The 16,957-nt window shown below is 45.7% G+C and overlaps 1 long non-coding RNA gene across 3 annotated transcripts in view; it reads left to right on the top strand.

Annotated features, from left to right (window-relative positions):
• LOC144110169 (uncharacterized) overlaps positions 1 to 16,957 on the top strand; it is an 80,726-nt gene that overhangs the window by 33,804 nt on the left and 29,965 nt on the right. The gene's annotated exons all lie outside the window — the stretch shown is intronic.

The following is a 16,957-nucleotide window of genomic DNA, read 5'->3' as shown; positions in this document are numbered from 1 at the left end:
AGATATGTGCACTCATCATCCGTGGACACACCTGCCGGGCGGTGCGCTGCCTACGCTGCATTTAATAGTTGGATATAACTTAAGAATGCAGCGGAAATTCCCTGTCAAAGGACTCCCTTCTAGCCAATGGCATCGGCCGATTCTCGCGATCCTGCTTGTGTGACAAAGCAGGGAGTGGTAGATGGAAGGGGATAATGCCTTGCCCCTATGGTCGGTGATAGACCCCTCTCTCCATTGTGGCACCATACCCTGTATTGTCACACTAGTAGGGTGATGAGAATAGGCCCACGCCATTAGCTGGAAGGGGTTCCTTTGACAGAAAAAATCCTCTGTGTTCTTGAATTGTATCCGACTATAGTGAACGAGACCGCGTTTTCTTTTGAAGCAGGTCAGGGCAGAAAGTACCTGCACCTCTAAGTGGGCTCAAAAAAATGCTAGCACAAAAACAAACGTATCATCTCGAAGTTCGTCGTGTCTCTGTCCAGTGAAGCACCTGTCGTAGCAGACAGGCACAGAGGCGTTGTCTTATAAAAATATTGGGGGAAAGCGCATGCATGGTATGTTGGAAAAGCACGTTTTGAATGGCACTAATCTTCTAAGTATAGCACCGTGTCTCACCATAGTGACACTTCATGAGGCGAAATGCACCCGCTGGCAGTGCCTGTCTGGCACCTGTACAAATATCACTTCTGTGGCACAGGCAGTGGCGCGAATAGTGGTGGAAAGCCAAAGATAAAACAAAGCTTCCGTTGGGGAAGTGGGACGCAATAAATATATCAGGCCTGTGAGCGGGGCACATCGAAAACGCACGCGAAAACCTGAGAAAATCACAAAACCGGCGTTATGTGGTTGTATGGAAGTCCCGTATTTTTCTACAATCTGCACTCATTTTGCGTAGCGTTTGCCAATTTTACGCTTCTCTGGACACACTCAAAATATTTTAGGAAGTACAGCTTTCATTAATTGCAGAAGGCACATTTTATTTGGCAGAAAAACCACCTTAAACTTAGAAGCGAATTGGGAGGCCATTTGTACGTTTCAGTGGGCGCCGCCGGCTGCCGATCCACACTAGAGCAGCGAGGTTACCGGCATCTATAGGTCGATCTCGCGGCGAATAGAAAAAAAAGGCCCTTGGAAAAGCGGGATTATAATCAGTTATAAATACTCATCAGTGCGAAAATGAAACAAGTAAAAATTGCAAACTTCTGAGAAACTGCTGAAATTAACTTTTTGAGGAACCTTGGGACACGTGCGTCTCACTTCGTTCTCCATACTAGAGGGCTCGTGAGAGACAGTGGGACGTAGCAGTCCCACTTGTGCTATATGATTCCATCTAAAGGTTTTAATTATTTCTGTAAAATGGTTTCATCCGTGTCCACTAGATGAAGTAAGGAGTCGAGAGCTTGAAACTTCGTTCCTTTTTTCCGGGCGCCTTGCAAGTTTTTGGCTACATGAATTCTATCTGCAGAAAAAGACAATAATAATGCTCGTTGAGAGATATTTTTTGTGCATAAAGAGGAAGAACTCTAGATCACAACATGCACTTGTTTCAAAGATTTGAGATCATAAGAAATAAGAGGAAAGCAGTTTTTATAATTACCATGCTGAAAATAGTTCGATAATTATTGACTGAATTTTGAGTGCCGTTGCTCAAACATCATATGTAGAGTTTGTTCCCGGGCGCCAAGTCATCAATAGCCAAACATTCAGAAGCACCAGCAGCAAGAGGGCCTTCCGAATCAGCCAAAAATAGTTGGCGTCTTGGGCGAAGTTTGGCTCATCCTCAAAGAACACAACCCTGTGAAAGTCTAACAAATGCACAGACGCCGTTGGTGTTCCACGGCGGGAGTAGTGCGAGCAAGTTCCAACAAGCGGAGAAGTGTGAACAAGCTCATGAAGTGGTAAGAAGAAACTCAGAGAGAGAGAGAAACAGAAGGTCGGAAAGGCAGGGAGGTTAACCAGGCGCTGCCCTGTAGGCTACCCTACACGTGGGGAGGGTAACAAAGGGAAAAAAAGGAAAGAAAGAGCGGAAATGAATTTAGTTATTCACGAGTCCGTCGACCACTCTGACATAGGCACAGAGGACGCTTAAAGCTTAAGGTTTATAGTCGGAGACTCAGCCCCGATTCCTTTAAGAACTTCAGGAGCGCATTCACCGCTGTCTTTTGTGATGAAGGTTTTGTCCAAGGTCTCAGAATCTTGGTTTCTGTAAGAGAACGAGAGTCCAAGCGGCGAAGTGTAGCAGGAAGGCACGCTCTCACTCATAACGAGAGCAGTCACAGAGTAGGTTTCATCGCATCCGTACTGCACACACGCTGGAGAGGCTGTCATTGTGATGAGATGGGAATAGGCGTTAGTGAATGCCACCCCCAGCCACAGGCGGCGCAACAGCGTCGTGTGACAGCGGGGGAGGCCGAATAGTTTTTGATGTTGGTCGTATCTGATGAAGAAGTAAGGTGCGAGTGGAGTCTCCAGCCTCCACGGGTAGACCACGGCTGCACAGCCACGCTTCGGGCGAGCAGTTGAAGATGCCTTGCTGCGTCAGCTTTTGTTAGTGGTATGCGGACAATGTTGGTTGTATCGTGAGCCGATCGAGCAGCATCGTGAGCTGTGTCGTTGCCAACAATGCCACTATGGCCTGGTACCCACTGGAAGATGATTTCGTGACCCTCTTCTCTTGCCTGGTGGTGCAGATGCCGTACCTTCGCTACAAGTGCTCATGAAACAAATACCTTCCACTTTCTTTATCCCCATTAAGTGTCAACAGCACAAATATGTCTCACTTTTTCCCACGTAACTATTTGTACTAAAATTGTTAAATTTCTTCAGAGCCATTTCTGTGCACCTCAAATGCACGTGCAATAAAAAAGTTTTCATCAGTTTTGCAAAAAATATATATGCTGTTCTACAAAGGGTTACGAAGCTCATTGAACAAAGACGGGTGGCTTCAAGGCAAAAAGGGGGCAGATACCTGCTAAGGAAATATACCAAAAATGCAAATCTTATCGATAAAAGAAACTACATGTACAAGTCAACGTCCACAGTAAAATACAACATTCCACTGATCGCTTGGAGGCTGAAGGTCGGGATGGAGTTAAAGGTGGGCCAAGAAAATTCCGGAACCATATAAACTGTGTGGGTAAAAAAAGTCAAAGAAAGCAGGAACGAATTCAAGATGCTGAGGAAAATGTTTAGAGGGAGACGACGCTGTGAACTACATTACATCCTTTATAGCTGAGTTATTTACGAGCGACGAAAGGGTAATCTCCAAAATGAAGGAACAAGGTGCTTAGAACTACCCAATGTTGACTGGACAAAGGTGGAAGCAAATGTTCCTAAATGCACATCCGCAGGGACAGACCAAATTTCAATCAAGCCGATTAATGAACTTGGTCCATGAAGCGTGGAAACGTTTATAGCATTGGAAGCAATGATGACAAGAAAGTTCTGGGCAGCTGGTGAGAGTGTAAAATGAACTTTATTTGTAAAGGGAAAGGAGATAGGATGCACATAAAGTCCTTCAGATCAATTACGACAACGTCTATTATATACAGGCTGTCAATGCAGGCGGTGAAATTAAAAATGCAGTCATGGAGAGACAGTAATAAGATACCCGGAGAACTTCAAAATCGGGAGGCTCTTATGTGATAGCCCGTTCATGCTTACCCAATGGATAGAATTAGAAAGAAAAATAGACCTCTGTATTTAGCCTTCCTGGACATTAGCGATACATGCGACAACGTGAACAAGGAACTCTTGTGGAGCATACTGTCAGATGAATGTACAAGTCATGAGATAACTGATTTCCTGCAGCAAATATACCAACATAATAAAGTTTAAATTACATGGGAAGAGATAATAAGTGCCGCAGCTTTTGAGGTACGCAACAGATTAAAGTACAGTTGTCCTCTGTCACCGCTTCCATTCATGCTCTATATGATAAATATGGAGAGTAGGCTACAAGAAAGTAATCTCGGTTATAATCTGTCGTGCAGATTACCGGAAAGTAGAGTAGCGGCTCTCCGGTTTAACATATGCGGACTATATTGTACGGTCAGCAGGAAATGGGGAAGTTTTGAGCAATATCATTAATAAAATGACATAAAATACCCAGAGTGGCAGAATACATAAATCTCAGGTGTAGGTAAACCAAGAGCAGAGCCACCGCGGGCACGCATGCTGTTCACCTGTCACACGTGCCAGTCGGGAGATGGCGGCGTTGGAGGATCACTGAAATAGACAGCTGAAGTCATGAAAGTGTGTCACCGGAAGCGACGATTCAGGTTCTGACGAAGTACACTCTAGCCCATTTTGTAACGAACCTGATACTCACTCAGATGGCGTTCGTTGTATCCGAAGTTCGTAGTAAATGGACTTCCCACAGCGCTACCAAGAAAACGAAGTCCGACAAAAATTCCATTTTTTTTTTACAAAGTGAGCATTGTGCACCCACTTCTTCAGAGCTGACCCATCCGCAGGGCTTTCCAAGCTCTGCTGAGCAATCACGTTCTCCTCGTTGAGACATCTGCTGCTATAGCAATCTAGTTTAGGAACGCGTTATCGTCATCATCATCAGCCTGACTACACACACTGCAGTGCAAAGACCTCTCCCACGTCTCTCCGATTAACCCTGTCCTTTGCCAGCTGTGCTCACCCCAAGTCTGCAAACTTCCTAATCTCATGCGCCCAAGTAACCTTAACCTTGCCCTGTCTTGGAATCCACTCTGTTACCCTTAAAGACCAGCGGTTATCTTGCCTTCGCATTGCATGCCCTGCCCAAGCCCATTTCTTCCTCTTGATTTCTACTCGGATGTCATTCACCCGCGTTTGTTCCCTCACCCACTCTGCCTGCTTCTGGTCTCTTAACGTTACACCTATCACTTTGCTTTCCATGGCTCGCTGTGCTGTCTTTAACTTACGCTGAACTTTTTTCGTTAGCCTGCACGTTTTTGCCCAGTAGGTGAGTACCGGCAAGATACAGCAGTTGTACACTTTTCTCTTGAGGGATATTGGTAACCTACTGTTCGTGATCTGAGAGAACCTGCCATATCCGCTCCACCCCATTCTTATCCTTCTAGTTATTTCCCTCTCATCATCATCATCATCATTATTTATTTTCCCTTAAAGGCCCCAATGGGGCATTACATAAGGGGATCAGCTGTCACTACATGCCCTAAGTAGACGTATTCATTTACCACTTCCAGCACCTCACTGCCAACTGTGAACTGCTGCTCACTTGCTAGACAGTTGAACATTACTTTGGTTTTCTGCAGGTTAATTTTTAAACCAACCGTTTTCCTCTGCCTGTCTAACTCATTGATCATGCTTTGCAGTTCACGTCCTGAGTGACTCAGCAAGGCAATGTCATAAGCGTATCCCAGGTTATTTAGGTATTCTCCGTTAACTCTTATCCCCAACTGCTCTCAATTCAGGCCTCGGAATACCTTTCCTTATTAGATTTTTATTACAGACTTTATGGAGGTCTATGGTAGCTGCGCAGTACTGCAGTTGCTATAGATATTTTCCAGTATTTTCACGTTAGGCTCTTCTGCACCATGATTCCCCCTAATTCCTGCATGACTGCTGAGGTTTCCACTGAATCAAATGCTTTCTCGTAATCAGTGAAGGCTATATATAGGGGTTGGTTATATGCTACGCATTTTTCTATCACCTGATTGATAGTGTGACAATGATCTATTGTGAAATATCATTTACGAAAGCTTGCCTGATCATTTGGTTGATTGAAGTATAAGGTTGACCTAAGTCTATTAGCGATTGCCTTAGTAACTACCTTGTAGGCAACGGACAGTAAGCAGATCGGTCTGTAATTTTTCATATCCATTCTTTCGAATTAAGATTATGTTTGCGTTCTTTCAAGCTCTGGTACGGTCAAGGTCATAAGGCATTACGTATACAGGCTGGCTAGGTTTTCTAGCACAATCTCCCCTCCGTCCTTCAACAAATCTGCTGTTACTTGATCCTCACCAGCTGCTTTACCCTTTTGCATTGCTCCTAAGGCTTTCTTTACTTCCTCTTTCGTTACTGGCCGGATGACGCATTGTTGTGCGCTACTGTCTCTATTATTAACGTTCTGGTTACATTGGTCACTGTACAGATTTTTGTAGAACTATCGGCTACCATATTGCTAATGACATTGCCTTCCTTGTCATACAATTTTCATACAATGAACGATAATCTGACAGCTGTCACTAAGGAGTGTTAAGTAGAAGTAGGCGGTAGGACAGTGCGACAGGATACCGGCAAGCTATCTCAGGAGACGAACGATCTGATTAAGAATCGTCAAAGCATGAGGGCGTCTAACCCTTCCGTTAATAAATAAGCGCAAGGTAGCCGACATAAGGAAGAAGTTTAATATGGAGAGAATCGAGCATGCTCTAAATAACGGAGGTAGCCTAAAAGCGGTGCAGAGGATACTAGGCATAGGTAAAAACCAGATTTATGCGTTAAGAGACAAGGAAGAGACGCGTTATAACTCATAACTAATCGCGGTGGCGGTGGTGGAAGATTTATTGCTCAGGTTGTGGGGACATTGGTCTGGTAGTGGAGCCCTTAGGGCCCCAACGGCCCTCATGGACGCAGCAGCCCGGACGACGAGCTGGCGCTGATCACCCATGTCGGGCGACCAGAGGTCAAGCTGCATTCGGAAGTGGCAGCCAGACAGTGCGAAATAGTGTCGCGTGTTTCCCGCATAGCGATCAATTGGCGCGGATGTAGCGTTCACGGTAGCTGGTGACAGTTCGGTCACCGCATTCGGATTCCTGGCGTTCGGTGCTGCCTTTACTTCATGTAGAATAGCATTGTTACAGCACCTCATGGGACATCCGATTAGTTTTACTATTGGGGACAGAACTCTCCATATCCGGGAACAAAACCCAACACAAAAAACCAATGGGTCCAGTTGGAAAATTTTCAGTTGAAACCAATTGGTCAAAACTAATTGTGTTTTCGCCACCCATTGGGCTCGACCAATTGGGCCCAATTGGCGCTTCCAATAAGAAATAGTTGGTCAACCAACCAGACCAGATGACCCACCAATTAAACTCAATTGGCATACCAATCCGACTCAAATGGTTTGAACTGGTCAGCAAAAAGAAATTAGAATTGCATTGGAACCAACTGCCCTTTCTTCTATAACTGCTGTGAGACTGCTGCCAACATTTCTATAAGGAAGCTGAAATTATAAATACGCATCGTTACGAAAATCAAGAGAGACCAACAAGCATGCATTACGCCCTGTATACCAACTTTGGTTCTCAACATATATCCACAGAACATGCTTTTGCAGTGACTTATATACCCCATTTATGAAACTGTCTAGCTGGCCAGTCGCGGGTGAACATTAAGCGAAGTTATCTAATTTAAGGACGTGACGATGGTGGAAGTTATGAAAACATTTCAAGAGATAAGACTCCTAATATCTGGGGCTTCCTGTTGGGAGATCAGCTTCCAATTGGTTTTCTGGGTTCCAACTTGGAGCGCCAATTGGTTTCAAATGGTTCCAGTTGGGCGATCAAGCTGGGAGTGCCGAAACCAATTGGAACCTCACAGCCCAGTTGGAAACGCAGAACCACTTAGAATGCCTAACTGGAACTAGGGAAACCAAATGGGCTACCCAATTGAATTGATGAGCCAAACTGGCGGGCCAATTGGGTCCAACTGGCTTTAATTGTAATCAAATGATATGCCCAACTGGACCCACTGGTTCTTTTTTTTTACTGGAAAGCCAATAGCTCCGTTATTAGGCAGTTGATTAAAGCTGAACTTGCGGAAGTGAGTCAGACTGACGTGCTCCAATGTGGTACGCAAAAAAAAGAGGTTTTGTGAAGGAGTACGCAACAAAAAAAAAACACCATTGGAATTTCGCCAAATTGCCGAACACAGTGTCGACAAAGTCGATCTCAGGTACGATACTCACTTCATAAACGGCAGGAAGTACGTGTATAGTTGTAATAAAAGTGATGTAGCACATGACAGAACCAGCCTAATGCAGCAAATTTTCTCTTGATTTCCTGAGCATGGCTGCCTAGTAAATTGCAAACGCTTCTCTGCGTAAACGGTGTCACAATTTTTGTCGATATCCAGCTAGCAGAAGAAAATTCTTCCCTCATTTTGTAGCGATAGCTACATTATGGTAGCATTTCAAGCTTTCAGCGTGGCGGTGCCGCCACGCTGTCACGTAGTACGGAGCAGCTGCCGGTGGCGCGGCGCCGTGGCTGATCACGTGCTTCGTCACGCGGTTGGTCACGTCACCAAGTTCCACTCGGCCAGCTGTAGCTATCGCGTCACTCCAGGTTTAACAAGAGCTTAACCACCGCCATTTTTTAACATCTTTATTTTTTGCAACCTATTAAGTAACGGGTTTTATCTCATCATCAGATGTCAGTGTGGTGCTAGGATTGGTAGGGTGCCTCGATGCCAGCCCCTAGTAGAGACAACTTAAGCGACGCCGCCATATTGAATCACGCGGGATCAGCGGCGCTAGCGTTTTTAACGGCGCCGTTCATGCTCTCGGCGTTCAAAGTGCTTTAAATTCTAAAGTGCTTTAAAGCGATAGCTACACTGGGCATCGAGGCGGTGTTCACAAAAAAAATTATTGGTGGTTTTGCTCTGGTTAAACCTGGAGTGACGCAATAGCTACAGCTAGCTGAGTGGAACTTGTTCACGTGACCAACCACGTGACGAACCACGTAATCAGCCACGGCGCAGCGCCGCCGGCAGATGCTCCGCACCCCGTGACCCACCACGTGACAGCGTGGCGGCGCCGCCACGCTGAAAGCTCGAAATGCTACCGTAATGTAGCTATCGCTACAAAAGACACTGTCTCCTGCAAAGAGTAACTGAAAGTATAGAGCGTCGCTACAAACTATGCGTGCATAACAAAGCACCCTCCGTTCCAGCCTGAATCGGAACATACTGGAACTTGAGTACTTACAGTTGAAGTATTACTGTCCCACAGTCTTGGTCAGCGAGACCTTCACTGGTACACTAACCAATAATATGCAGTGCATAGTTCTATTTATTTCTACGCATGCCAACGGGAAAATACTAGTACACGAATACAGGCATTTCAGTTTTTTGGTCCATATAGTCTCTTGTGGCAGCTTCTCAAGGTGGTGGTGGTGGTGGTGGAAACTTTATTAGACACGGGGGAGTTTAGGACGCGCACGTCCTTGGGCCCCCGCACGGCCCCACTGCACTCAAACGTTCATGTCCCGGAGGCTCATGACGCTGGCAGCCCGGTCTGTGGCGATGGCTTGCTTGGTAGGGTCCTCAGAGCGCAGTAGGGACTCCCAAGCCTACCAAGTGGTAAGGTGTTCCAGGCCCCGCGGGGGAGGATCCGCCGGGCAGAGGAAAATGATATGATCGAGAATGGCTTTGGGGTGGTGGCAAAGGGTACAGGAGGGGTTTGTGTGGACTTGGTGATAGCGCGAGCGTATATAAGGGGAAGGTAAGGTGCGTGTTTGGAGCCGCCTCCAAAGTGTCTGGTGATAATTGTCGAGGGAGGGATGGGGTGGGGGTACAGCCGACGCTCGGCTTTTCAGGCCTGCGTCAGTTCACTGAAGGAATGCATGCGCTCCCGTGAGAACCCCAGATCGGAGGCCGCCGGTGCCCGGTTAAGAGAACCTCGGGATAAAGCGTTGGCAGCCTCGTTTCCGGGATTCCCGGAGTGGGCAGGCACCCACATGAGCTCCATGTGGCGGGACGGGTGTGCGACGAGGGAGTTCAGCATGCGAAATGCAGGGACGTGAACTATCCGCGGGAGTAATTTAGTATGGCAGTTTTAGAGTCCGATAGTATATACGGGGCCTCCATGCGCGTGATGACTACGGCAATAGCGGCCTCTTAAGCCTCCTCCGAAGTGGCAGTGGGGGATATGTGCAGGGTGGCACATATCCCCCACAGGCGTCCTCGCCTGTGAATGCCCCCCGCAGGGGGGCGCCTGCAGCTTGCAGGCGTCGCGACGGTGAGTGGCGACACAACGGGTTCCCGAGCATCTGCAGGGACATCACCGCAGGGGGATGATGGTGAACAGTGCATCACCACGGACCCGAGCACCCGCGCCTCGCCGTGCGTGGCATCGCCGTGTCCGGTGAAAAGGGGATCCTGGTGGTTGAGCCGATGCCGAGCGTTTGGACCCTTAAGGCCCCTCGGCGGAGGCAACACACCACTTTGGCCCCAGCTTCCTGGAGACGGCACCTCCGGCCTGACCCGACCGGGGGAAATCGGCAGTCGTATTTTCCTGTCCTTCTCTCCATCTATTTCTTTTCTATCTTCTTTCTGACTACTGTCCTGTCTCCTCCTCGTTTCCCGCTTTTTCCTTCCTTCGTGGGCGGCTAGGGTTAACCCTATGTAGAGTAGCTACCCTCAGTTGCCCCATTTTTGGTTATAGTTGAGGCGTACAGCTGGCGTGGGCAGGAATTCCTTTCAAGTTCCTGTCCCGTCCCCTTGTTGGACTCCGTGGTGGGTGGCTGGCACCATGAATGAAAAACTAAATTTTTTTATGGCTCCCCTCCTTTCAAAAACAGATCACTTTCTCAAGACAGGGCGGAATGAAGCAGCAGATTTTTTTTAAAAAAGAAACAAACATTTACCAAGTTTCACGTAATCCGCAGTCAAAGCGATGAAAAACAAGGAAGAATAATATCTCCATACCTTGTGTCTAAATGTTTAGCCGATACCTTGGGCCCTGGCAACAGGGATCTCAAAAATGGCCAGCGGTGACCTTCTCCTTGATCTGCGTGAGTGCATCCAGCGCTCGAAACTTTCAAACACTGCTTCTATAGGGGACATCCCGGTATCACGAAATCTGATGCGTCCCAAATGGCTAAAAGTTTTGCGTACGAAGAAACGTATCGGCTTTGGAGTTTGCCGACACATCAGTACCAATTTCTTCACTCAATCGACCCACATCTTAGATCAAGACTCTCACCCAGAAATCCTCGACAACTCCAAACACTTTATCACCGACTTCGTCTGAATGCTGCATATAGAAATGGCCTGCGATACCGTTTTGGACAAATGAACAGTCCGCATTGTGACAACTGTGCTTCGATAGAAACTGTGGAACATATCCTGCTTGAGTGCCCTGCGTATGCTAACGAGCGTGCGTACTATGAACATTGCATGCAGAAGCTCTGCCCAGTGCCCCTAACAATGGACAAAGTTTTAGGCCCCTTAGCCTGCTTCAGGCAACAGAGACTTGCAATGAACTTTCTTTTTACATATTTAAAAGACATTGGACATCTCGATAAGCTCTAAATTCACTTGCAGGTTACCTTCATGCATTCTTCTTGCAGTGAACTTCGTCAGCCCATTCGTCGGACTATGCACTCCATCATTCCATAGGTTACATCAATACTCGCCACTGCATCCTTAGTACCCATTTCATGGCTGCATTTTATCTTCGTTTTTTTTTTCCACCTCTTCCACGCTGCTCTCCTTCAGTCTTTATCTCCCAAATTCCCCTCCCTACGCAGAGTAGCATGCCAGCGATATTGAAACGCCGGCTAAATTCTCTGTTTCTTCATTAAAGAGTCTCTCTCTCTCTCTCTCTCTCTCTCCATAACAGCACATCGATCTCTGAACACTGTCCGAGGCGTAATATCAGAAACTGATTTTCGACCCCGCCGCGGTGGCTTAGTGGTTAGGGCGCTCGACTACTGATCCGGAGTTCCCGGGTTCGAACCCGACCGCGGCGGCTGCGTTTTTATGGAGGAAAAACGCTAAGGCGCCCGTGTGCTGTGCGATGTCAGTGCACGTTAAAGATCCCCAGGTGGTCGAAATTATGCTGGAGTCCTCCACTACGGCACCTATTTCTTCCTTTCTTCTTTCACTCCCTCCTTTATCCCTTCCCTTACGGCGCGGTTCAGGTGTCCAAAGATATATGAGACAGATACTGCGCCATTTCCTTTCCCCAAAAACCAATTATTCTTATTATTATTAAACTGATGATCGAAAGGCTCAGCGACAAAGACGTCATAGATGTGCACCGAATCAAGATCCGGAAGGACAATAAGGAAATAGACACAAAACACTTAATCCTTACTTTCAACACCAGCACATTGCCCGACACCATCGATGTGGGATATTTGAAAGGTAATGTAAGACCATATATACCTAACCCCTACAGATATTTCAATTGCCAAAGGTTCGGCCACGGCTCACAGAGTTACCGCGGTCTCAAAACTTGCGCAAAACGTGCCTCGAAGGATCACCATTCTGATGAATGTGATGCAACCCCGCGCTGCGCAAACTGTGAAGGAGACCACGCTGCATATTCCAGAGCGTGTCCGTCCTGGAAGAAAGAAAGAGATAATCACCATAGAGACGAAGGAAAACATTTTTTTGAAAGAAGCAAGAAGGCGTTTTGCGCTTACGAACACATTCTCTTTCACAGCAAAACAAAACTTCGCTGATGTGGTGCGCAGGGGCGTAGCACCACACACACTCCGGCACTTGCCGAGGCCACTCCCACCGAGCCTATGGCAGGGCCATCCACGTCCAAGGCAGGGTCAGCGAAAGTTGTCCTGCCAGTGTCACAGCAGGGAGCGCCGGTCCATGGGTCGGCACTCTGCAGGACTTCCCCCCTCTTGGGAGGATTGAAACTAACAAACCCCGGCTTCTCCGCGGTCCTCCAGCACTTCTGGCGAGGTGATCGATGTAACCTTCAGTCCGCCCGCTCTGCAGCGGCGAAACAGCTCTCTTGAGCGAAAAAAAGACAGGCCCCACCGCCTAAGTAAATCTCCTTTCATTTCCTCTCAAAAGCAGAAACATGGCTTTTTTAATTCACTGGAATTGTAGAGGACTTATGCGGAATTACAGCGACATAACACATATTTTAGGGTCAATGTTACCCATAGTTTTGTCTTCAGGAGACCAATCTTGGTCCACAACATGTGCATATCCTGAAACAATATAAAACTTTTAGACGCTATCGAGAGCAGGCAAATCGACTCTCGGGAGGTGTCGCGATTACGTTCAAAGCGGCGTTCCTGCTCAAGAAATCAAGTTCAAAACAAAACTTGAGGTGGTTGCAGTCAGCATCGTCAGCTACAAAACACCAAAAATCTGTTCCGTATGCATACATCCACATTTTACAATAACAGTTCATGATCTACAAGAACGGATAGATGATCTTCCAGAGCCACATCTTGTAGTTGGGATTTTTAACGCTCACTCCCCTCTTTGGGGAAGCGAGCGCTGTGACACTCAGGGGCAAACAACCGAAGATTTTATTCTCACAAACAATATATGTCTTTTAAACACGGAAAAGGCCACATACTGCTCCCCAAACTCGGACAATATGAGCTGTTTAGATTTGTCTTTTAGTTCACCATCTGTTTTTAACGATTATAAATGGGATGTTATCGACAACCCATATGGCAGCCATCACGTTCCTGTATTAATAAGTTTGAAACCTGCACCAGAAATCATCCCAACGAAACCGCGACGTTGGAAGCTGCATTTAGCAGAATGGAAACTTTTTAGAGCACAAGCCAATTTAGAAGATATAGTTTTAGAAAACGTCAACATCGATGAGATAAACGAAATGTTCACGAATCGTATAATTACTGCCGCACAATTAGCTATTCCTCGGTCTTCAGGAGATGGTGCAGCAAAAACACAGTGTGGTGGACAAAAGAATGCAAGGAAGCAAAAAAAAAACATATGATAGTGCTTGGGGTAAATTTCGCAGGTACCCAACACAAGAAAACCTCGTGCATTTTAAAAAGGCAAGAGCCAGAGCTCGGTACGTCCGCCGCAGTGCCGAGAAAGCTTCTTGGCAGAGTTACGTTTCATCTTTAAACAGTCAAACCACATCAGAAACAAAAATGTGGGATTTAGGTTCGAAAATAAATGGCACCTTCTCACAGTTTTTCTTCTAACAGCACCTGGCACACAAACAAGCATAAGGGAACAGTCAGACATTTTGGGGGAACACTTCGCTGCAATCTCCAGTTCTTCGCACTATACGCAGTCATTTCGAAACACAAAAATATAGCCAAACAACAAAAAAACTTCGCATAAGTGGAGGGAAATACAATTTAATTACTCTCCAAGAAATAGAGTACTGTCTGCCAAAACAGAACTGCACCAGGACCCGATCAGATACACTACGAAATGCTTGCGCATCTTTCTCAGCCTGCCATAAAGGCACTCTTGAATTTCTTCAACAAAATACTCACACAAGGAAAAATGCTTAAAGCATGGAAAACAGCAGTGATAGTGTTATTCCTGAAACACGGAAAACCACCGACTTCCCCAAGCAGCTATAGGCCGATAGCCCTCACAAGCTGTGTCTCAAAATCTTTTGAAAGTGTCCTTAATATAAGATTAACATTTGTCCTTGAAACCCGCAAACTTCTTGATGGCGATCAATGCGGATATAAAAAGGGATGCTCAACGACAGACCATTTAGTTCGCCTGGAAAACACAATATGAGAAGCTTTTTTTACACAAACAGCACTGTCTTGCCGTTTTCTTCGATATGGAGAAAGCGTATGATACGACCTGGAGGTTTGGGATCCTCCGCGACCTAGGCGACCTAGTTATTCGCGGTAGGATGTTAAATTTCCTCACTGACTTCCTTTCCGACCGCTCATTTCAAGTACGCCTGGGATCAACCCTGTCCTGGAGCTTCGTTCAAGAGAACGGAGTTCCTCAACGATGTATTTTAAGCACGACATTGTTTATTATAAAATTGAATTCCATAAGTAAAATAATCCCAAAGTCCATCCTGTAATCAGTATACGTTGATGATGTTCAAATAGCCTGCACATTCTCATACATTGCAACATGGGCGAGACAAATGCAGTTGACAATGAATAAACTAGTGGCATGGGAAGATCAGAACGGTTTCCAGTTTTCCACACAGAAAACAGTACCCATCCTTTTCTCGCTGAAACGCGGCACACAAGTCGACCCATTCGTACACCTGAACTGAACACAGATACCCGTCAAAAATGAGCACAAATTTCTATGGATAACCTTTGATAAAAAACTCGCTTTCCTGCCCCCATATAAACACACTGAAAAAGAAAGCCTCCGGATCCCTAAATATACTCAAGGTACTGTCAGCAAACGTTGGGGTGCTGACAGGACATGTCTTTTGCAAATCTATCGCGCCATTGTACGCTCTACCTTAGATTACGGATGTATAGTATATGGGTCAGCGAGAGCATCGTATATTAAACGACTGGATCCAGTGAATCATTTAGGTTTACGTCTTTCCACTGGTGCATATCGGACATCACCCATAACCAGCCTATATGTAGAAACTAATGAACCATCACTTACAGGCAGAAGAACCATGCTTACCTGCTCGTACATTTTGAAACTCCGTTCCCTACAAAAAACGTCTATGTTACCATATAGCTACGAAGTGCTCATCTCGAACGTTCTTTAACAACAAACCTCAAGCTACCAGGCCACTGCTCTTGCGATTTGAAGAGATGTGCCAGAATCTTGGCGTCCTAAACACATTACCTGGTATTGCGCAAAGACGAGATGGCAGAATTTCCCTGCAATCTGCGATTTTTCTCTTACACGCTTCCGGAAGGAACAAACTCCAAAACAACATATCATATAACAATTTCTTGCACTAGAGGAAAAGTACAGTACTTTCAGAGCTTTTATAAAGATGGTTCAAAAACAGATGCCTACGTAGGAAACGCAGTGGTACATGGGAATTGGATTGAAATAGTAAGGTTTCCACAGTGTGCCTCCATTTTCACTCCCGAATGTTACGCGATCTCTGGAGCCGTGCAAAATATAGTGAATGAGAACCTCGCAAACAGTATCATATACACAGACTCGCTAAGCGTGCTTACAGAACTTCACTCTGGAAATGCAGTCACTCTTATACATGGTGATATCATACACAACATAGTAATAGCCACAGCTAAAGGACAAAACGTAAAACTCTGCTGGGTACCAAGCCATACCGGAATTAAAGGCAACGAAAGAGCGGACTTCTGTACTGCTCAAGCTCGTTATAAGCATGTAAAGAAAGTAAATGTACCGTTCAACGATTGCATTAGCTTAATTAATCGTAAAATAAGACAGAAATGGCAGTCCGCGTGGGACAACGAAGTAAACAACAAATCACACAACGTAAAATCAGCTATAGGTGAATGAATGCACTTACCAGGAACGTTTTGAGTAAGTGATTATGTGCCGTCTTCGTATAGGACACATGCACCTCACACACAATTTCCTACTGACAAAACAAGATCAACCTGTCTGCGAAAAATGCGGACATGAAGTTTCGGTTAACCACATATTAATTTCTTGTGCGAAGCTGAAAAAACTAAGGAAAAAGTACTTCACTCAGTTTTGTAACGAATACATTCCTTTTCATCCCGCAGGAGATGATGCAATTGTTGATGTGTCACGTGTTTTTAGCTTTCTTAACGAAACGAAATTTCTCAAAAGACTAAATTTTTTACCCAATGGTCTGTTTGAGTTTCAGTACACCTCAGCCACTTTCTCATGCATGAGAAGAAGGATGAGGCTTTTATATTGATTGGTTGGGAGCCTCGATATCCTTGCACAGCCAAGGAAAGCTACTGAGGTTACCCAGCCGTTTTTAAAGCTTTTACTAAGCCATTTCTACAATTTGTGTATGTGTTCACTAGTTGGTAGTAACGTTTGATGGCCGTTACACTAGGGATTATTTTTACATTTCTATAACATTCAACAAAAGACTTTTCCTATACCTTGTTCTTGGTGCATGATGGCATCAGTTGCATATGTGCCATAAAACTCAGCACAAAACACAAAAAATGCCACATAAACGTATATGACAAGAATTTTCGGCACAGATGGGGAAGTGCAGGTAATGCAACCGATTTTATACCGATGGTTCAAAATCAGATCATTCAGTTCGAAGTGCACTAATAAAAAAACAATTTCGAGAAGACACTAAGGGTGCCAC

The sequence above is a fragment of the Amblyomma americanum genome, chromosome 11 (assembly GCF_052857255.1).
Source record: "Amblyomma americanum isolate KBUSLIRL-KWMA chromosome 11, ASM5285725v1, whole genome shotgun sequence".
Taxonomy (NCBI): domain Eukaryota; kingdom Metazoa; phylum Arthropoda; class Arachnida; order Ixodida; family Ixodidae; genus Amblyomma; species Amblyomma americanum.
Note: the sequence above shows the minus strand (reverse complement) of the source record. Positions and strands in the feature narration are given on the sequence as shown.